Raw genomic sequence first — 22,114 nt, forward strand, 5'->3', positions numbered from 1 at the left:
CGAGGAGCAAGAGAATCAAAGTTTCGGGCATAAGCCCTTCATCAGGCCCAAAACGTCAATCCTCCTGCTGCTTGGATACTGCCTGACCTGCTGTGTCTTTGCAGCATCACACTCTCGACTCTTATCTCCAGCATCTGCAGTCTTCACTTTCTCCTATGTGAAGCGAAAGGTCTTAGACACCACACTAGAGAGTAGTATTTGATACCCTGGTCTATCAAGGTAATACAGATGTAAACAACAGAGTTTTACAGTCCATAATGATGTGAAGAGCTTTACTCAGATAAGGAGCAAGCAGCCTCAAGATTACTATTGGTTCTGGTATAATGCAGATTGGCTAAAATGTGTTTGAAGCATTTAGACCATTATTTGTGGAACGTGAACTTATCTTACCTGCATAAGCTAGAATGCGATTCTAGTCCCATTGGTTTAAATGGTGCTGCTATTATGTGATTTTCTTATAATGCAGAATCGCACGGGAATGAAACTATCGCTTTATATCAGAACAGACTTTAGTGGATATGTAGACCCCACAGCTCTGTACCTCAATGTGCAGGTCACAGTATTAGCTTAAAGAATGAGATAAAATAGAAAGCCAGTGGTCACTGTCAAGACGTATATAGCACAGATGAGTCAAACAGCAACCTGGAACTGAGTTCGAAGCCCAGCCCTTCCAGACAGGACATAGTAACCAGGTTCATAAGAAAACTTGTGAACTCAACCATTGCACTTGTGCCTTAGTTGGAGAAACAGCTGTAGCTCAGTTGGTAGCGCATTCACTCCTGAGTTACAAACCTGTGGGTTCAAGTTTCACTCTAAAGTTTCACAATAGTACAGGAGGAGACCATTCAGTCTGTTGTGTCTGTATGATCTCTCCAAATGAGCATTTGACTTGGTGTCATTCTCCCTATAATCCTGAATACTGTTTCTATTCAAATATGAGTCTTATTCCCTGTTGAATGCTGTGATTGAATCAGGCCCCACCACTCAATCAGACAGTGCACTCCAGACCCTAACCAGATGTTGTGTGAAAGAAACTTTTACAATAATTTCGACTGACATCCAGTATACCATTAAGGGAACACTCTACCCTCAGAAATGCTGCCTTTTGGATTAGATAACAAACTGAGTCTCTATATACCCGCTGAGTTGGTTGTAAATATTCTCACAGTACTATTGTGAGAAAAAGCAAGAGTCATTGCAGCTGTTCTGGCTAATATCCATCCCTGCAGCAATATCACAAAAACAATTTGTAATTTGTTGACCTGAAATATCGGTAGGATTTTCCAGTCTCTACCATTGCAAGAATAACTTAATTGGGCAATAGCTAAAAGTCAGAATCTCAACATTGAGATAAACTTCAGTGATTATGTTTCCTCCTTAAAGTTTTTTGAATATGTCATCCACAAATGGGGAGAAGGTATTCTTCATGCCTTTACTATCACAGCTTGCTGAAATTAACTCTGCTTTCCCAATTAACTTCTACCCAATCAAGAAACTTGTCACTTCAGGAACCTGGCAATCAAAAAACCTGATGCGTTGCCTTATTTCATCTACTTCAGGCAAAATATTTGCTCCTTTGTCCTTACAATGTTATGGTTTTAAAAGGCACTTGCAATCACTTACTTTGTGATTTCTTCAAGGACAGTCAAAGAATCCGAATGGCATAAGGTTCTGCTTCAACCTCCCTGAAGGAAAGCTGGCTAAAGTCCATGGGTTGCTTTGAATACTCTGGACAATGTACGCTGCCACCATGCTTGACATGTTACTCGCAAGGGGATGTCATTTGAAACCACACAAGGAGTAGCTTCCAATGGAACATATGATTGTGGGTGAGGAGACAAGGTGGAACACATTGCAATGATATGGATTTTCCAAGGCAAATTAGGATAGGTTGGTAATGCACAGGTTTAACAGAAGCATGATCATCTGCATTACATATCCACAGATTACCTGAAAGCTACATCTAGGTGGCACAGATCAACTCTAACATTCTTCTGATCATCATGCTTCTCAGAAGAAACTGCACACTTTTACTGCTGCAACTGCAAGAACTGCAGCAGCATGAGCTTGGATGGTTGCAGACTAGCCTGTAGAGGTACATGAACTAACGCCAGAGGGCCCACAGAGATTGTGAGCATTGGCCCAAAACCAAGTCCACAGCAGTTGATCGAGCTATCTGCATTTGACAGACCATATGCATTGACAATATCTCAGAAGGTCTCAGGACTTGACTCCTACATGTGCCAGCTGCTGGAATTTGTATTCTGAGGGAATGGGGTGGGGAGGCCCATCCTGGTTTCCATGAAGGTAGCAGTGACCCTCAATTTCTATGTAAGTGGGTCATCTCAGTCAGCCATTGGGGACCTCTGTGAAATCTCACAGCATCCACTTCGAAATATACCTGGGGAGAGATGAGTGATGTTCTACTTGCTAAGCCCCATCAAATTATGAATCTCCCTTTGGAAGGTGGGAGTCATGCATCCAGAGTGGGTAGAGGTCTCCTTTGAGAAGGAAGCTGGCACTGGTAATGCTGAGATGGCTCCTCACAGATACCAAGATGACAGAACTATGGTCCAACAAGTCAGAGGTGTATGTGAAAACCTCATGACTATGTACTTCCAGGGAGATTGAACCACATGGACATATTTCTTTTATTGTCCTGTTTGTTTTCACCATAGGTTATGTGATAGGAAGCTGCTGCATGCTCTAATCAACGTAATGCATTAACTGAGGAGTGTTTCAATTTGCACTATTGTTTGGAGCAAAAGTAAATTTCTTCTTCTAACTGCTCAAGATGTGTTAACTTTGAAACAGTAAATTGAGCAGAGAGACTGCTGGTCTCTGTACTAAGTGCACCATCTGTAGATATAACACATTATGATATAACAACAGACTTGTGGAGAAAATTACAGTTCATGTAATTAATAATTTAGATACAAAATTAGCTGAGGGACAGAAAGCAGAGTAAAGGTTAATGGGTATAGTTCAGACTGGAGAAATGTTTTTAGTTGAATTGATCAGGGTCAGTATTGGGCCCCTTGCTTTTTCTGACATATAAATTATTCTGATGTATAAATAAGCTAAATTTTAATATGTAGGGGATAATCTGAAAGTTTGCAGAATATATAAAGCTCGGGAGCACTGTAAAGTGTGAGAAAATTGTAGAACTTCAAAAGGACCGGTGGAGTGTTTCGTGGATAAGTGGCAGCTGAAATTCAATACACAGAAGTGTGATGTGATACATTTCTATACAAAGGAACATGGAGAGACAGCATAAACCAAAGGCACTACTCAACATACCTTGAACAGTTAGAAGAAGAAATTTACTTTTGCTCCAAACAATAGTGCAAATTGAAAAACTCCTCAGTTAATGCGTTATGTTGATTAGAGCATGTAGCAGCCTCCTATAACACAACGAATGGTGATAACAAAGAAGCAGAAAGACCTGGGTGTATATGAGCATTAGTAATTAAACATGGCAGGACTAGTAGAGAGGAGTTAATAAAGCATATGATATTCTCGGATTCATTAATGGGGAATAGCGTATATGAACAAAGAGATTAGCTGAATTCATATAGGGCACTACTTAGATCTCAGAGTATTATGTATGGTTTGACAACCACACTTTAGGAAGGATGTGAATGCATCGGAGACAGTGCATAAGAGATTTATGAGAATGGTTCTAGGGATGAGAAACTTCAGTTCTGAGGTTGGATTAAAGAAGTTGAAACTGATTTCCTTAGGGAGAAGAAGGCTGACAAATGATCTGATCGAAGTTTTCAAAATCATAAGTAGTTCCTCCACCTGGACCCCTCTCTCTTGCCTTTGACCTGCAATCGACTGTTCATTGAGAATAGTTGATATGACATTGGTCACCTTAATTTCTCTGTCCCTTTGCCCATTCAAACCTCTGAACTGACTGCACTCTTTGCTCTCAGATCTGACCCTAACTTTGTCATCAAGCCTGCCGACATGGGTGGTGCTGCTGTTGTCTGCCATACTGACCACTGAATGCTGAATGCCAGCTCTCAGACACCTCCTTCTATCAACCCCTGAACCATGATCCCACTGTACAGCACCAGGCTATTGTGTTCATGACTGTGATGAATTGCATCTCCTCTGGGGGTCTCATCCCACCGACAGGCTCTCAGATCATGGTGCTCCAACTCCATATAGCCTGCTTCTAATTTCTCCCTAAAGTTGACACACAGGACTGCCCAGGTAGCTGATGCAATGGACACCCAGTTATGCCTGCCTCTTTGTAGGTACGTGGACATTCCTTGTTTCAGTTCTACCCTGGTACCCACCCACAATTCTCTTGCTGGTACACAGATGACATGATTGGTGCTGCTTCTTTTGCTTGTTCAGAATTGGAAAACATTTATCAATTTTGCTTCCAATTTCCACCCGGCCCTTACCTTCACCTGGTCATTGCTGATTCCTCCCTTCCCTTCCTCGACATCTCGATATCCATTTCTGGGGATAGGTTGGCCATCAATATACACTACAGATCGGACTCCCAGTTATCTCAACTATACATCCTCATATCCTGCCTCCTGCAAGGACTCTGTCCAATTCTTTCAGTTTATCCATTTCTATTGCATCTGTTCTGATGATGCCACTTTCCACAGGGACCCTCCAAAATGTCCACCTTTTTTCCTCAATCAAGAATTGCCTGCCACTATAGGTTACAGGGCCCTTAGCCATGTTCGCTCCACCTCCTACGCTCATCCCTCCCCTTTCCTCCCACAACAACAATAGGGTTTCCCTGTTCCTCAGTACCAACCACGCAAAAGATTGTATCTTGCCATTTCTATCAATATGAGGCCAAGACTAGACAGTTAGAGTCATAGAGATGTACAGCACATAAATAGACCCTTCGGTCCAACTTGTCCATGCTGACCAGATATCCTAAATTAATCTAGTCCCATTTGCCAGTACTTGGCCCATATCCCACTAAACTCTTCTTTAATCATGGACCCATCCAGATGTCTTTTAAATGCTGTAATTGTATCAGCCTCCACCACTTTCTCTGGCAGCTCATTCCATACACACACCACTCTCTGCGTGAAAAGGTTGCCCCTTAGGTTCCTTTTAAATCTTTCCCTTCTCACTCTAAACCTATGCCCTCGCCCAACCCAGGTAAAAGACCTTGTGTATTTACCCTATCTATGGCCCTCATAATTTTATAAACTTCTATAACGTCACCCCTCAGCCTCTGATGCTCCAGGGAAAAAGCCCCAGTCTATTCACCCTCTCCCTATAGCTCAAACCTTCCAACTCTGGCAACATCCTTGTAAATTTATTCTGAACCCTTTCAAGTTTAACAGCGTCCTTCCTATAAGAGGGAGACCAGAATCGCACACAATATTTCAAAAGTGACCTAACCAATGTCCTGCACAGCTGCAGCATGACCTCCTGACTCCTTTACTCAGTGCTCTGACCATACTATCTTCCCCTCCCTTGTTAGCATTCCACAAGGACTGTTCCCTCCAGGATACTCCGGTCCACTCCTCCTCCATTCCCAACATCTTCTCATAGTTGCAAAGCACACTTTCCCATGTAATCACAGAATGTGTAATATCTGCTTGTTTACCCCCACCCTCCTCACTATCCAAGACCCCCACACGTATCTTACAGGTGAGCAGCGATTTACCTGTACTTCTATTCAATCTAATCTGCTGCATTCCCTGTTCAAAATGTGGTCTCCTCTACACAGATTGGGTGACTGCTTTGTAGAATACTTACATTCTGAGAGGAAAAATGACCCCAAGCTTCCAGTTGCCTGCCACTTCAACACACGATTGTGTTCCCTGGCCCAATATCACTTTCATGGGTTACATTCAGTCCAGCTCCTCCATTTTCTCCTACACTTCGCTTTTATTTTCACTTTGGTATGGCAAAGATAAGGGAAAGAAGTAGTGGAGCAGGCGAGCACTTTTGAGTAATGATTAGCAGAATGTGACAGGAAGAGGCAGAATGTACAAAAGTAAAAGTGCACCAGCAATTAAGACCAAAGACTGCAACAATGATAAACAAGAACAGAATTTGAAGCACTGTATCTGAACGTATGCAGCATTATTTTAACAGGGGTGAATTGTTATCACAAACAATAGATGTAAGACTTGATAGGAATTACAGAGACATGTTTGAAAGGTGACCACTGCTGAGGGCTTGTAAATTGAAGGTTTTTTGACAAATTTGACAGACAGGAAGTTAGGAAAGATTGGCAGGGTAGTTCTAATAATTCACAATTAATTTACTACAGTCACGAAAGATGACCTTTACTTTGGAACTTTAAAATGCAGAATCGATTTAGAAGGAAGTACTAAATAATGATTGAATGAAGTCACTCATGGGAATAGTATATAGGTTCCCTAACAGTGGGACAGAGCATACAAGAATAAATAATTGGGACAGGTAAGAAATTAGTCATAATAATGATGGGTGACTTTAAACTACATTCAGATTTGGAGAATCAGTGACAAAGGCAGTCAGGAAAATAAGCTGATAGAATGTTTTTGGTGTAATTTACTGGAGGACTACATTCTAGGTCCAACCAAAGAACAGGCTATCCTAGATCTTTAAATGTGTAATAAAACTTGATTAATCAACAATCTTTATCCCACTGAGGAAGAACTACTTTATGAGAAGAATGCATCATCAGTGACTAAACAAGAAAGTAAGGTTAGTAATAAATTGAAAGAAGCATTGGAACTAAGACTACTGTTGGTACTCTTGAGTCTGGGTAATTGATAATGGAAACAAAGAAATGGCGCAGGCTCTGAAGAAGCATTTGGTATCCTTTCTCACTGTAGAAAATGTCCTAAAGATCATGAAAATCCAGACAAGACTGGGCGGTTGGAACATCACTAAGGAAGAGTTGTTAAGAATATTACTGGAACTTAAAGGCTGACAAGACCCTCAGGCTGCATGCTATGCTCTTAAAAGATGTGGCAGCACAAATTCATTGGTTGTAATATTACAAAATTCATTAGCTTCTGGAATGGTCATCCTGGATTGAATTATGACTCCTTAATTCAAGAAAAGAGGGAGTCAGACAGCAGGTTAGATTTATTCTTTGTCACCAGATAGGATAAGGAGGTTACATCCGGATACTGAGGAAATCACAATGGCTTTATGGAAGAGAAATCATACTTAAATAATACATTAGTCCTTTTGAGTAAGCAACATCCATGGTCAATACAGGCCAATCAGTAGATGGATGTGCTTAGATTTCCAAAAGGTATTTGAAAAGTTGCCACATCAAGAATTTTCGCACAAAGTAAGAGCACATGGTGTTGAGGGTTACATATTAGCATGAAAGAAGGATTGGTAAGCTAACAGGAAGCAGGGAACGACATAAATATGTCTTTCTAAGGATATTTTAAGAGGTCTCCCTTTTAAGACAGAGCTGAGGAGAATTTTCTTCTCTCCGATGACCATCAGAGTGTAAAAATCTATTCTCCAGAAGAAAGTGGAGAGTGTTTTTTAAAATTTATTCAAAGCTGATTTAGTTAAATTTTTGATTGACAAGGACTTTGGGGGGACAGGCAGGAAAGTGGAGGTGAGACCTCAATTGAATCAGCCATGATCTTACTGAACAGGAGTGCAAAATACTGGGCTAATGGTAAGATTCTTGGTAGTATACTTGAGCAGAGAGATCTTGGTGTCCCGGTACATAGATCCTTGAAAGTTGTCAACCAGGTTGTTAAGAAGGCATATGGTGTGTTAACTTTTATTGGCAGAGAGATTGAGTTTCGGAACCATGAGATCATACTGCAGCTGTACAAAACTCTGGTGTGGCCACCTTTGGAGTATTGCGTTCAGTTCTGGTCACTGCATTATAGGAAGGATGCGGAAGCTTTGGAAAGGGTTCAGAAGAGATTTATTAGGATGTTGCCTGGTATGGAGGGAAGGTCTTATGAGGAAAGGCTGAGGGATTTGAGGCTGTTTTTGTTAGAGGGAAGAAGGTTGAGAGGTGACTTAATTGAGACATAAGATAATCAGACGGTTAGATACGTTGGACAGTGAGAGCCTTTTTCCTCAGATGGCAATGGCTAGCACGAGGGGGCATAGCTTTAAGTTGACGGACAGATGTCAGAGATAGTTTCTTTTCTCAGATAGTAGATGGGGTGTGGAATGCACTGCCTGCAACAGTAATAAACTCTCCAACTTTAAGAGCATTTAAGTGGTCATTGAATAAGCATATGGACAAGAATAGAATAGCATAGGTTAGATGGGCTTCAGTTCAGTTCCACAGGTCAGCGCAACATGGAGGGCCAAAGAGTCTGTACTGTGCTGTAATGTTCTCTATTCTACGGGCATCTCCACATCATGACTTACTGACTGCATCTTCTATCATTAATGAGATCTTTAATTTTCTAAATCCATGTTTCTATTTCCAAATTGTCTTTGTACATCTTGTAAGAAAAAAAGTTTATAACATATTATTGAAGTTTCATCTGTGGTTGGATATGTTCAAATTGATTTGACTCTATTTGGATATATCGGTGAGAAGTTACTTCTGTCATAGAGTCATAGAGATGTACAGCACGGAAACAGACCCTTCAGTCCGACTCGTCCATGCTGACCTGATATCCCAGCCTAATCTAGTCCCATCTGCCAGCACTTGGCCCATATCCCTCTAAGCTCTTCCTATTCATATACCCATCCAGATGCCTTTTAAATGCTGTAATTGTATCAGCCTCCATCACTTGACTGTTATTTACCCTTTCTAATCCATGTCTTAGATTTACTTTTATATATCCCAGTTCACACTTCTGCATCTTCTAATCTTGTTTTGCCTTGAGGCTGTTGAAATTTCTTTAATCAGTCGACATAATTTCAATATTTTTGCTTCTTTCTTATAATGATGAATTTCCTGTCTTTTCTCCTTTGAAGTTATGTAAAATGATTTTCTATTTTACAGATGTTGAATTGCTTTATGATTGTGATTCCCACCTAATCTTCAGAGGCCTGAAGCTTGTTCTAAAGCCTTGCTTGTTTATATTAATATTTCTGGCTTTCACCTCTGTTAAACATATTCCAAGTCAAGATGAGAGTTGGGGAGAGCTATAGTCTGGATACATTTAGCCTTTGATTATCATCTCTCTATACCTGATATATTTTGATTTTTCTATCCTTGTCTGTTTTGATTATTTCTTCATTTTTGCTCTGTTCTTCTAAAATTTCTTCTTGTGATGAAATACAGTCTGTTTTTGTCAAAGCTGAGCCTGATCCTCTCCGCAATGGAGAGTGGTGGTGGAACAAAGAGTTGCTTTGGTCACAATGCATAAGTAAATTAAAAAAATGACACAGTTATGGTGTTATACAAAGGTCTGGAGTAATTATTTTCTTCTGTAGAACACACTGAGACAATGCTCAATGAGCGTCACTGGGAGTGAATAGTGCCTGATGTATCCTCACTCACCCAGATTTAGGACTAGCTCGTATATTCAATTTTATATTCGATATCTCACAATAAACCAAAGATTCAAAATTGAATCTTAATAGTCTGCATGATTTACTTCTACAGTGGGCAGTGAATTTCTAGACTGGCTTATATAGCTTGTTTTGCTCCCTTCCCAATCCACCATAACATTAAAAGTTCAATTTTAATTTGTTGATAGTCTTTTACTCCCTGGCAAACAAATTATCATTAATCATTGGAAGATAACATCTGAGGTTGTCATATTGAAGCTGTTCTGTACTCAGTCAGGCCTCCTTGATACTGCATTTAATTCCGATCACTGAGTCATAAGGGACGTATTCTAAACTTGGAAGCAACATTGACAGGGCTATGGGGTTGCTCAGAGAATTGAATTGTGAGGAAACATTCGAAACATTTCGACCCTTTAGGCTTGAAACAAAGGGCTTGGAAGAAGTTGTTAAAGAGCTTTATATGGTACTAAATAGAATAGAAAAGGCTAATTAATTAAGTGCATTAATTCAAGTTAAACCATGGTTGCAGAATGAGTTACAATTGGTGAAAGGCAAGTTCAGGCTAAATGTCAGGAAGTATATATTCATAGTAATCCCAGCTAGGGAGAAAGTTCTAAAGCCATTCAAGGGGCAGTTAAATGCAGGAATGGAGGCACTGTTGATCTCATTAGAGAAGTGAGCTAGTTGATCTGATTGGACTGTCTCATCTGAATTATAATCTTTTACATTGGTCAAGCAAAACACAGATTTCTTTTGCTTCCCAGAGTGAAATGTATAAAAGAAATGATTAATGTTACATGCTGGTTTTCAGTAGTGCGTGGTAGCACATAATTTTGCATTGGAGATTCTTTTTCATGAGCAACTCATTTAAATAAAGTTCCACAGTGGAGTCCCTACCACATTGCAAAACTGGAGAATATTCTGAAGGTGTCTCAGATGTTTACAGTGATTATATAATTGCAATTATAAAACAATCATTGATAAATAAGAGCTTATTATAACACTGCTTTATTTGGTTCCATATTTCTAATACTTTTTACAAAGTGATTGTCAAAAACTGCTCATTCATATTTTGCTTAGAGAAGCGCTCAATATTTTAATTCGCTGTGCCTATGTGTTGATTTTAACAGGTATAATCAGAAAACTCTGTTACTGTGTAATGTCTGTGTACATAAAAACACATCAAATTAAAAAAAAGTCCTCAGTTTTCAAGATTTGTGTTAGATTTGAGAAAAGACATGACACAAGGACAAGGGTCCTGATTACAAATGTGAACTCTTCTAGCCTTCAGTTTTAATATCTGAACACTTTTTGCATGATCTAATTATTTGTGGCAATTTAATAAAGGTGTGACTTAATGTGTTGAACAATCCTGTGATTAGTATGCTTCCAGAGGTGCTTTTGAACTGGTCTAGTGGAAGAGTAGCATTCAGTTGAATGGTAAGATTAATAAGCCTGAAGAGTAGTCACCAATAATTTCAAATTGAGAAATAATTGCATTTTCCCTAAATTCTAAACAATTTACATTAATCTCATGAAACAGCTGAATATGTAATTCTGTAAGGCTTATAATTTAAATATTATAAGAGTTTATTGAAGTTGTGAGTGGATATAAAGGTTGCAAGGCACCTAATAGATGTGGATAGTGGGAGAATGTATTATAGGGAAAGCTAGATCAAGAAAGACCAAGATTCATTTAGTTCAAGATCCATCCTCCTGGTAATTACATGATAATGAATTGAATGATAATCACTTGTTGCTGAAATGGTTAAAGGTGGATAAATCCCCAGAACCTGATCAGGTGTACCCGAGAACTCTGTGGGAAGCTAGAGAAGTGATTGCTGGGCCTCTTGCTGAGATATTTGTATAATCGATAGTCACAGGTGAGGTGCCGGAAGACTGGAGGTTGGCAAACGTGGTGCCACTGTTTAAGAAGGGTGGTAAAAACAAACCAGGGAACTATAGACGGGTGAGTCTGACCTCGGTGGTGGGCAAGTTGTTGGAGGGAATCCTGAGGGACAGGATGTACATGTATTTGGAAAGGCAAGGACTGATTAGGGATAGTCAACATGGCTTTGTGTGTGGGAAATCATGTCTCACAAACTTGGTTGAGTTTTTTGAGGAAGTAACAAAGAGGATTGATGAGGGCAGAGCAGTTGAAGTGATCTCTTTGAACTTCAGTAAGGCGTTCGACAAGGTTCCCCATGGGAGACTGATTAGCAAGGTTAGATCTCATGGAATACAGGGAGAACTAGCTATTTGGGTACAGAACTGGCTCAAAGATAGTAGACAGATAGTGGTGGTGGAGGGTTGTTTTTCAGACTGGAGGCCTGTGACCAGTGGAGTGCCACAAGGATCGGTGCTGGGTCCTCTACTTTTTGTCATTTACATAAATGATTTTATTGCGAGCATAAGAGGTACAGTTAGTAAGTTCACTGATGACACCAAAATTGGAAGTGTAGTGGACAGCAAAGAGGGTTACATCAGATTACAACAGCATCTTGACCAGATGGGCCAATGGGCTGAGAAGTGGCAGATGGAGTTTAATTCAGATAAATGCGACGTGCTGCATTTTGGGAAAGCAAATCTTAGCAGGACGTATACACTTAATGGTAAAGTCCTAGAGAGTGTTGCTGAGCAAAGAGACCTTGAAGTGCAGGTTCATAGCTCCTTGAAAGTGGAGTCGCAGGTAGATTGGATAGTGAAGAAGGCGTTTGGTCAGAGTATTGAGTACAGGAGTTGGGAGGTCATGTTGCGGCTGTACAGGACATTGGTTTGGCCACTGTTGGAATATTGCGTTCAAGTCGGTCTCCTTCCTATCAGAAAGATGTTGTGAAAGTTGAAAGGGTTCAGTAAAGATTTACAAGGAGGTTGCCAGGGTTGGAGGATTTGAGCTATAGGGAGAGGCTTAACAGGCTGGGGCTGTTTTTCCTGGAGTGTCAGAGGCTGAAGGGTGACCTTATAGAGGTTTACAAAATTTTGAGGGGCATGGATAGGATAAATAAGCAAAGTCTTTTCCCTGGGGTCGGGGAGTCCAGAACTAGAGGGAATAGGTTAAGGGTGAGAGGGGAAAGATATAAAAGAGACCTAAGGGGCAACTTTTTCCGCAGAGGGTGGTACGTGTATGGAATGAGCTGCCAGAGAAAGTGGTGGAGGCTGGTACAATTGCAACATTAAGAGGCATTTGGATGGGTATATGAATAGGAAGGGTTTGGAGGAATATGGGCCGGGTGCTGGCAGGTGGGACTAGATTGACTTGGGATATCTGGTCGGTATGGACGTGTAGGACCGAAGGGTCTGATTCCATGCTGTACACCTCTATGACTCTAATCAATGGAAACAATTTCTATCAATTAGTCTATAACAGACATCAAGCAAGAAACATCTCTGGTACTGGAAAGCCTTTAGAATGAATAGGTCAAAAATAATCTATTATTTCTAAGCATGTTATACATAACAGATGTCATGTCTCAAATGACTACACAGTCGGTTCTGCTATAATGAGCGTTTCTCCAACTCAAATTGGTTTTACTGCGATTGAAGAATTTACACCATAATTTGTAGAACACAAACTTTCCTTACCTGTACCAGCTATAATGTGATTCTGGCCCCACTAGTTTAAATGGCATGGCTATTGCACGATTTTCTTATAATGGGAGATTGCATAAGAATGGAACTACAGGTCATTCTACTATAACACACATTTTGTTAACACAAATTCGCTATAACGTGATTGACAAATTGGGGACATTGCTTCTAAAACACAAACTTTTAAAATGTGTTTGGCTGTAACTTTATTATATTACCAACTCTTCAAGTACTGTTCTAAAACTTAAGTTTTCTATAATGCAGGTTTACACAAGAATGCAAACATTGTGTTATAGAAGAACTACCTATGTTGCGTTATATCAGAACTGACTGTACATCAAAATATAATTTTATTAAACAAATCTAAATGATTTGCATTTCTTTAACTCAACACTAGTTGCTTGCATCATTTTCCCAAGGATTCTGATTGACCACTCACTCAGTGAAATAATGAGGGAAAGTTACAGCCACTCTGCTGGCATATTTGCAGGTGGGGACATGTCAAACAAAATGGGTGGCTAGCCAGCTGTCTTTCTGCTCAGCTATAATCTGTATCACATTATAATCTGGGTGGGAAAACCCAGCTAGCCAGCTAATTAAAAGCCTGCTAAGATGTGCACCATCATTATATGTTGGGTGTCAGAAGATGAAATGAAAAATGCCAGCCTATGTTTTCACAACTTCAAGGGGCGAAGTAGGTACCTGTTTTAGGGATGGCTTGTGTCCATTGGAGGTAACTCAAGATGCATTCCCAACTTGTAGTTGCTTTCCCTCATCCTCCCTGGGCGCCAAAATGCCATGTGCCTAGTTATCTCACTTGACTTACCTTAGTCCAGTATCCAAATTGTCTTTTCTCCAGTATTTCCCTGCAGTCCCAGCATGGCCATTACTTGTTTTAATGCTAATAGGATCATTTTGCTGAGGGCTAATCAGATTGGTGGCAGCTCTCAAGGGCAGGAATTGCTCATTATAGGTTAATTTTCTCATCCTTTCAATTATTCTGGTTGGTCCTGATATTTTATTACTTTCTATAATATCTTCTTTGTAGTACAGCAAGCAATAGTGCTAAACAATTTTTAATTTTACAAGTAACAATTCAATTACCCATGAAGTAGATCTCTGGTTATCATTGCCATTTTAAAATATCAACTAAAATCAGTAAGAAGATTAATTTCCGATAATAAATGACATAAAAACTAGTTGAACTGAACAAACACCAGAGGGCACTCTTTAACACCACATGATCAAACTTTTTGAGAGAAGACAATGGTACAGGAATAACACCATAGGATGAGTAATCCACAGATCCAAACTGATTCAAATCTACCACTGCAGTTGGTGGGAGCTAAATTCAATTGAATATTTGTAAGCTTCAGACACTGAAGAAGTTTGTGCTGAAATGCAGCAAGACCCTGACATCATTCACAGTTAGGCATATTGATAAGAGTTAAGCAAACTTTGTGCCATGCAACAGGCAACCAATGACCATCCCCACCGAAAGAGGAACCCCATGATCAACAGTGTCTCAGAAACTGAACTCAAACAGATCAGAAGTTATGACTTCTAAGGTGAGAATCCCATTTCCTGTTTCTGCAATGTCTGTTCATCATTTATCAAGCACAAATCAAGACTGTGAAGAAACACTCTTCACTTTCCTGACACTTGAGACTTAACATTATCACGAAGAAGTAATCTGCTTGGTCATTAACCCCTCCATCAACTTAAATATTCACTGGTTCCACAACAGGTGCACAGTGGTAGGTAGCAGTGTGTAATATATATATTTTTATGAGAAGTACCCAGTAACTCACCTTCAGCAGTACTTTCCAAACCCATGACCTCCACTATCAAGATGTATGGGAACATCACCATCTGTGAGTTATTCTTCAAACCACACACTATCTATCTACATTGTGGGATCAAAAACAACATTTTCTTAACAGCACTGTGGCAGTGAAGTGTCTCTTGAACTGCTGCATTGTTTCAGGTATAAGGACACCTACAGTGATGTTAGGAATGAGTCCCAGGATTTTGACCTCGTAACAGTAAGAGAAATTCAACATAGTTTTAAATGAGAAGGGTGTGTGCTTGGAGGAGAACTTGCAGATGGTGGCAGTCCCATACACCATGTTTTAGGTGCTGGAAGTTGTGGGTTGGGAATGTGCTATTACTGGAGCCTTGGTGAGTCACTGTAGGGTGTCTTGTAGATGGTGTACATTGCTGTCACTGTGCATCAGTGGTGAAGACAATGAATGAAGACAGTCAATGTAGTGCCAATACTGATGCTTTGCAGATGATGTCAAGCTTCTTGAGAGTTACTGGAGCTGCACTTATCCAGGCAAGTGGAGAATATTCTATCAGACTTCTGACTTGAGCCTTTTTGATAGTAGACAGCTATTGGGGAAACAGGTGGTGAGTTATCCGCTATAGAGTTCCTAGCCTCTGACCTGCTTTTGTAGCCACAGTGTATATTTTGCTGATATAGTTCAGATCTCGTTAATGGTAACCCCAGGAGTTGATAGTGAGGGATTCAGTGACAGTAATGCTGTTGAATGTCAAGGGGCAATGACCATCTCTTAGAGTGATAGAGTCATAGAGATTTACAGCATGGAAATAGACCCTTCAGTCCAACCCATCCATGCCGACCAGATATCCCAACCCAATCTAGTCCCACCTCCTGGCATTGATATGGCACAAATGTTATTTGCCACTTATTAGCCTCAGGCTGGATGTTGTCCAGATGTTGTTGCATTTGGATATGGACTACTTCAGAATCTGAGGAGTCTCCACCTCTGACCTTATGATGGAACGAGGATCATTGATGAAGCCGTTGAAGGTAATTTAGCCTAGGACACTACCCTGAGGAACGAAAGGGCTCTTGTGGTGCTGTGGCACTTACCCGACCTCTAAGTTAAGAGGTTCAAGTCCCACCTGCCCTAGAGATGTCATAATATCTCTGAGCAGGTTGATTAGAAAAAACAATACTGTAAGGATCTCCAGCACTGAGCTGAGTCCTGGAGCTGAGTTAATTGATTTCTAACAATCATAACCTTCCTCTCTGCATCAGGTATGGTTCCAATCAATGGAGAGCTTTCCCCAATTCACACTGACCTAAGTATTACTAGGGGTCCTTGTTGTCATATTTGATCAACAAGGCATAGGTTTAGGGTGAGAGGGGAAAAATTTAAAAAGGACCCGAGGGGCAACTTTTTCATGCAGAGGGTAGTGCATGTGTGGAATGAACTGCCAGAGGAAGTGGTGGAGGCTGGTACAATTACAACATGTAAGAACCATCTAGATGTGTATATAAATAGAAAGGGTTTAGCGGGATATGGGCCAAGTGCTGGCAAATGGGACTAGATTAGGTTAGGATATCTGGTCGGCATGGACGAGTTTGACTGAAGGGTCTGTTTCCATGCTGTACAGCTCTATGACTCTGTGCTGTCTTGAACACCAGTCACTCTATTTCACCTCTGTAAATCAGATTTTTCCATTGAATCACGATGCATTGCAGTAATTCTAAAAAATGACTCATCACTATCTTTTCAAAGTCCTTTAAGAAGGGCTTAATGTTAAATTTGCCAGAATGCTCAATAACCTTAAAATTTAATAAAAGAAATTGCTGACATCATACAACAAAATTGTTGCATCAGGCATTGATTTTTTTTAAACCAGAGGAAACATCAAAGAAATAATATCAAAGGGCTTAAGGGACAAGTGAAATCCAAACTGTTCAGTCGTCTTTACCTCCCAAAGCGTCCTTTGCCAGTTTTCATTTTGCAACTAATCTGTGCTTGTCACTTTATGAATAAAATCTTCAGATTGAAGGCAGCAGCCAGACAATTACCATCACACTCCCAGAGCAAGTATACATTTCTCTCACAGGATTTTTGAAACAAAATCTTTTTATTCATTACATGTATTAGGGAGGACAAAGAGTTATCAATCTCTAAGAAGGACAATCTTAGATCATCTGAGAAATGCTCAAGAGTGTTTTGCCTACTTTCTCCTCCTTGTTTTAAAGCTCACATTAGGTGCAGCTCAGTGATCACTGGCTTCAATGTTGCACCTCACATAAGTGACCATTCTGCATCTATCAAAGTATGAGTGATGGCTAATTCGCCAATGCAAGTTTGATCTTATTTTCGGTTGTTTGCCATGTTGACTTCACAACTCAGGATATTGAACAGTAATGATCAAGAGTAGAAATCTGGTTTAGCTTGTGTAGTTTAGTGCAACTGAGGCCATTGTCCTACCTGAGGCCATTAGCTAGTTTTGTACAAACTACAGAGCAAACAAGCGATAAGCATTGCTTGTAGCTTAGCTCCACCTAAAGCAATATACAGGAGAAGTTTCAAGGCATCTTTGCAACTATGTACCATGAATAATAATAGACATAAACCTTTTCTGAAATGCCAATAATGCTTATTGTTGGCAGAAATCTCTGCTCTTTTACCAATATGATACTGTTACTACATTGATCAACAGTCACAATTAATAAAATTACCTCATTAATCAACTTAGCACATGTAGATGGCATGCTGCATATTTATTTCACAAAGACAGAAGACCTGATTTCTACAATCCAGAACAAATATTTATTATGCAAGTCTACTGGTAATACTGAAACACTCCATTGTGCTAATGCAGGTTTTGAAGAATACCAACCTTATCTGCACACCGAAACTGCAGTTCCTATTCTATTAGTGAGCACGTTTTTTTATAGCTTTAAATTAATCTTTTCTGCCTCATAGCAAGGAAACATAAATCATTCATTAAGGGAAATGTAAGTGAATGACAATGCTCATCGAATATTTGGAGCTTGAAATCAGACTTGTATTTCGATCTCATCAATTCTGATAGTCCTAAAATGAGAACCAGATGGCTTGAAATATTAGTCTCTCTCTTGGTTTTATTGTGACATTACTGGTTGCCCATATTGCAGTTTTTACTTCAGCAAAAATTCACTGTAATCCAGGATTTGTTCCCCTCAAAGTTGCTGCTATTATTCTAAAGGTCATGCACTTACTGTTCATTCCAGACCTGCATTTCAATTGCAAAAATGATACTGACAGTGAAAATAGCACCTCCAAATAAGATGAATTTCAGTCCTGCCCTCAGAGCCTACCTTTATATAAATGACAACTTGTATTAATATATTAACTTACTTATTGAAAAGTCTTGAAGTGGGTCATTGGGATTCTTCTGGGGAAGGTGGGACCTGAACTGGAGGACAACTAATATCCTGAATGGGAGGTTTGCTAGAGCTCTTCGAGAGGGTTTAAACGAGTTTGACAGGGGGATGGGGACCGGAACTACAGATCAGAGAATGGGGTAGCTGGTGAACAAGCAGATACAACGTGCAGAGAGCCTGTGAGGAAGGATAGACAGATGATATGGCAAAGTTGCAGTCAGTGTGATGGATTGAAGTGTGTCTATTTTAATGCAAGAAGTGCAAGGAATAAGGGTGATAAACTTAGAGCATGGATCAGTACTTGGAGCTATGATGTAGCGGCCAGTATGGAGACTTGAATATCACAGGGGCAGGAATGGTTGTTGGATGTTCCAGGGTTTAGATGTTTCAAAAGGAATAGGGAGGCAGGTAAAAGAGGTGGGGGGAGTGGCATTGCTAATCAGGGATAGTATCACAGCCGCAGAAAGGGAGGTCATTCAGGAGGGTTTGTTTACTGAGTCAGTATGGGTGGAAGTCAGAAACAGGAAACGAGCAGTCACTTTATTGGGAGTTTTCTACAGATTCCCCCAATAGCAACAGAGACATGGATGAGTAGATTGGGAGGCAGACTTTAGAAAGGTGCAAAAGTAACAGGGTTATTGTCATGGGTGACTAACTTTCCTTTAACTTTGATTGAACCTCCTTAGTTCAAATAGATTGGATGGAACAGTTTTTGTCAGGTGTGTCCAGGAAGGTTTCAATAATATGCAGATAGGCCAACTAGAGGGTAAGTGATATTGGATTTGGTACTTGGCAACTAACCAGGCCAGGTGTCAGATCTATCGGTGGGAGAACATTTCGGTGATAGTGATCACAACTCCCTGACCTTTACTATAGTCATAGGAGCAGATGGTATGGGAAAGTATTTAATTGGAGGAATGGGAATTACAATGCTATTAAGCAGGAGCTGGGAGCATAAATCAGAAGCAGATATTCTTAGGAAAATGCACAACAGAAATATGGAGGTTGTTTAGGGAGCACTTGCTGTGAGTGCTACATAGGTTTGTCCCACTGAGGCAAGGAAGGGATGGCAGGGTGAAGGAACCTTGGACGACAAGTGATGTGGGACATCTAGTCAAGAGGAAGAAGGAAGCTTAGATTGAGGAAGCAAGGATCAGACAGGGTTCCAGAGGGTTACAAGTGGCCAGGAAGGAACTGGAGAATGGACTTAGAAGAGTTAGAAAGGGACATGAAAAAGCCTTAGCAGGTAGGATTAAGGAAAACCCCAAGGCTTTTTACATTTATGTCAGGAACAAGAGGATGGCCAGAGTGAGGGTAAGGCCAATCAAGGATAGTGGAGGGAATTTGTGCCTGGAGCACAGGGGAGAGGAGGTCCTTAATAAATGCTTTGCTTCAGTATTCACTAGTGAGAGGGACATTGTCATTTGTGGGGACAGTGTGAAACAGGCTGATACACTCAAACAGGTTGATGTTAAGAAGGAAGATGTGCTGGAAATTTTGAAAAACATGAGCTTACATAAGTCCCTAGACCAGATGGAATATACCCAAAGTTGCTACAGGAAGTGAGGGAAGAGAATACTGTCCCTATGGCGATGATCTTTGTATCCTCATTGTCCATTAGAGTAGTACAGATGATTGGATTGTGGCAAATGTTATTCCCTTGTTCAAGAAAGGGAACAGGGAGAATCCTGGGAATGACAGATCAGTCAGTCTTATGTTGGTGGTGGGCAAATTATTGGAGAGGATTCTGAGAGACAGGATTTATGATTATTTGGAAAAGCATAGCTTGATTAGAGATAGTCAGCATGGCTTTGAGAGGGGCAAGTGTTACCTCACAAGACTTATTGAATTCTTTGTGGATGTGATAAAACAAATTGATGGAGATAGAGCAGTGGATATAGTGTATATGGATTTTAGCAGGGTTTTTGATAAGGCTCCCCATAGTAGGCTTATTTAGAAGGTAAAGAGGCATGGGTTACATGGAAATTTGGCTGTCTGGATACAGAATTAGCAGGCCCTTAGAGGGTGGTCATAGATGGTAAGTATTCAGCCTGGAGCTTGGTGACCAGCGATGTTGTTTTCTGGGACTTCTGCTCTTTGTGATTTTTATAAATGACTTGAATGATGAAGTAGAAGAATGAGTTAGTAAGTTTGCTGATAACACAAAGGTTGTTGGAGTTGCGAATAGTGTGGAGAACTATTGTAGGTTGCAATGGGACATTGGTAGGATGCAAAGCTGGGCTGAGAAGTGACAGATGGGGTTCAACCTGGAAAATGTGAAGTGATTCATTTTGGAAGGTCAAATTTGAATGAAGATTACAGGGTTAAAGGCAGGATTCTTGGCAGTGTGGAGGAACCGAGGTGTCCATGTCCATCGATCCCTCAAAGTTGCCACCCACGTTGATAGAGCTGTTAAAAAGGCACATAGTGTGTTGGCTTTCATGAGCAGGAGGATTGAGTTTAGGAACTGCAAGGTTATGCTGCAGCTCTATAAAGCCCTGGTTAGACCACACTTGGAATATTGTATTCAGTTCTGGTTGCCTCATTATAGGAAAGATGTGGAAACTTTAGAGAGGATGCAGGGGAGATTTACCAGGATGCTGCTTGGACTGGATGGAATGTCTTATGAAGAAAGGTTGAGGGAGTGAGAGCTTTTCTCACTGATGAGAGTGGACTTTGCAGAGGTGTTCAAAATGAGGAGAGACATAGATAGAATGGCTAGCCAGAGACATTTTTCCAGGGTGGAAATGGCTATCATGCGGGGACGTAATTTTAAAGTGATTGGAGGAAGGTTTAGGGGAGATGTCAGAGGTAGGTTCTTTACACAGAGAGTGGTGAGTGTGGGGAATGCATTGTCAGTAGTGCTAGTAGAGTCAGAGACATTAGGACTATTTAAGCCATTCTTGGATAGGCACATGGAAGATAGTACAATGTAAGGTATGTAGGTCAGTTTGATCCTAGAGTAGGATTAAGGTTGGCACAATATCGAGGGCCAAAGGGCCTGTATTGTGCTGTACTGTTCTGTGTTCTATCTTCTATGTTCTGTGCTACACAGGAGTGAAATCAGACTAAACAATTGTCACCTAGCGAAATAAGGAGACATTGGACAGATGATGAAGACCTTGGTGAAAGCGGAAGGTTTTAAGCTGCCTTAGTGAATGAGAGCAACATTATAAGTCAGGGAGCCATGGAAAGGGAATTCCAAAGTTCTGGGCTTGAATAGGTAAAGACATTGTTGCTAATTGTGACATTACTATGTCTTCAACAGGTTTATTTTGTCCTTTTTTATCGAAGAAAGTTTGTAACAAAGCTGATGAGCAGTCTGTTCCAAAGCCAATAAAATAAACAGCTTGTGAGGCCTTGGAGTTTGTTTTAAAGTTGGAACAGAAGAAGCAGCCTGAAGGGGTGGGGTCAAGATTGGAAACAGGATGTTTTTAAATTTATACCTTCAGAAACAGTTGCTGGGATTTTGAAGCTGGATGTGGAAGCTCTTATTCCCCTCTCTATTACAGCTAAAAGCTGGGGTTCTGTTCCTCCTGCTAGAATTGCATGCAATCTATTTTACTGAATTTGTCTTTGCCAAGAGTGTGTTTTTGGGATATTATTATATTGGAACGATTGATTAGTAGTAGTTAATGTTTCTATACTATTTTGTTAAGCATTGAGTTACAGCAAAGCCAATTCTTTTCCTTTATTTTTATTTTGTCTGTAATTTAATTGTGATGCATGAATAAAGTATATTTTTATTTCAAGCTTGGCAGTTTGATCAATCAAATTGCATCCACGATACAATATCTTACACTGACATTTAAAATAAAAAAAGTTAGGATCTACACTATCTTCTTGATATATTTTGAGGAGGTTTGGTCTGATCCATAACAAAATGTT

Source organism: Chiloscyllium plagiosum, chromosome 5 (assembly GCF_004010195.1).
Source record: "Chiloscyllium plagiosum isolate BGI_BamShark_2017 chromosome 5, ASM401019v2, whole genome shotgun sequence".
Taxonomy (NCBI): Eukaryota; Metazoa; Chordata; class Chondrichthyes; order Orectolobiformes; family Hemiscylliidae; genus Chiloscyllium; species Chiloscyllium plagiosum.